This window comes from Palaemon carinicauda, chromosome 8 (genome assembly GCF_036898095.1).
Source record: "Palaemon carinicauda isolate YSFRI2023 chromosome 8, ASM3689809v2, whole genome shotgun sequence".
NCBI classification, from domain to species: domain Eukaryota; kingdom Metazoa; phylum Arthropoda; class Malacostraca; order Decapoda; family Palaemonidae; genus Palaemon; species Palaemon carinicauda.
Window position 1 is genome coordinate 4,275,055 of NC_090732.1, and position 2,048 is coordinate 4,277,102.

Consider the following 2,048-nt stretch of genomic DNA (forward strand, 5'->3'; position numbering starts at 1 on the left):
CCAAATTCCATTTACAGTGGAAGTATGTTCAGAGTGGAATCTTATGTAAATTACATTGCTGGGAATTCCGCATACTTTCACCAAGTACTTGAATCAGACAACTCTTGCTTGATATTTGCAAACAACGTATTTTCTTAGAGATTCACGGAGTGTTATTATAACTTTACAAGGTCTTTCCCATTCAATGTGTGATAACAACCGTATTCAGTTGTGTGTGTGAGAGAGAGAGAGAGAGAGAGAGAGAGAGAGAGAGATATTAGTTGTCAAGGGACTTATTTCTTGGGTAACTGGAAACATTTATAAGGAAGCATGCTAAAGAACTTATCAGGAGAGAGAGAGAGAGACAGAGAGAGAGAGAGAGAGAGAGAGAGAGAGAGAGAGAGAGAGAGAAAAAAAAAAGTTGTCAAGGGACTTATTTCTTGGGTAACAGGAAACATTTATAAGGAACCATGGTAAAGAACTTATCAAGAGAGAGAGAGAGAGAGAGAGAGAGAGAGAGAATTAGTTGTCAAGGGACTTATTTCTTGGGTAACAGGAAACATTTATAAGGAACCATGCTGCAGAACTTATCAGTTGAGAGAGAGAGAGAGAGAGAGAGAGAGAGAGAGATATTGGTTTTCAAGAGACTTATTTACTTATTTCTTGGGTAACAGGAAACCTTTATAAGGAAGCATGTAACAGAACTTATCAGTTGAGAGAGAGAGAGAGAGAGAGAGAGAGAGAGAGAGAGAGAGAAAATTACTTGAAAAACTATACATATCAATTTAAAAATTTACATACTGATAAAGCTATATTTAATGTACACAATTTCCAATCATTACCGAAAGTGATTTGTACTATCAGTAGAAAAGACAAGATAAGAAATCAACTACTGTTTAACCAGAAATCAATAACGAAAACTTTAATTCGTTTTATATAAAATCCATTATGAGTCAAACTTTGCATATGAAGTTAAATATCTATCGGGTAAAATTATTACCTCCGTCAACGAAATTTGAAGGAAATTATGTTTCAACCCATGTTTGTGTGTGTGTGTGTGTGTTTGTTTGTGAACATCTTCCTGGTCCCAATTTTCGTCGTAGAGTAATGAAACTTGCTGGGATTAACTGTTATTTAAAAAGCTTTTGGAAGGTCAAGGTCAAAGGTCAAGGTTATGATAAAGGAAAATGTCCAATTCACGTAATCAGCTGTATGTTTGATCATCGTTGTCATAGAGACTTCAAACTCGGTTCATATTTGAGTGTATGAAAATCCACGGCAATTAACGCATATCAAGGTCAAAGGTCAAGGTCAAGAAAAGGTTCGAGAAATAAGCAGCCGCGGTGGAGGTCTGCGCTCTACCGAGTGCCCCTCTATGTTTGCATAAAATCCATACCGGGTAAAACACAAAAAAAAATTTTTGAAATCAATAGGTTGTATAAAGATGTTAAGAGTACGTTAATTATTTCTTTATATATTAAATCAAAATTATCAGGTAGAATTTTTCCAATATGAAATGCTTGAAGATCAGAACAAGGATAGAGTTATGGTTTAACCGCTAGCTATATGTTAGTCCCATAGATCTCTACCGCTATTTACGGCAGATGGCAATCGTGGGAGCTTAATTTTTACTTACGCCATGCGAACATAATACTAAGAATTTGCTCAAGCCTTGGGGCGTGATAATCTTCAACAATATGTATTTTTTTTTTCTTAGGTACAACTTTACCTCCTACCAGCCGATTGTTGCTTACCAGGAGTTAGATTAAATTAACACTACTGTTATTCTTCCTTTGCTCAGCCGTTTTTTGTTAATTACGATTGAATATTCTATTTCATAGAAATTATTCAATTATAACTGACCTTTTAAGCTTTCCATCAAAATTATTACGTGACCTTTTGAGATTTCCATTAAAATGATTAATGGTATTGTTTATTTTCACCCAGTAATCGTAAATACATAAAAAACTTCAGGTTCACAGCATGTCTCTCTGTCAACTCCAAAGCCTTCTGGTTCACAGCATGTCTCTCTGTTAACTCCAAAGCCTTCTGGTTCACAGCATGTCTCT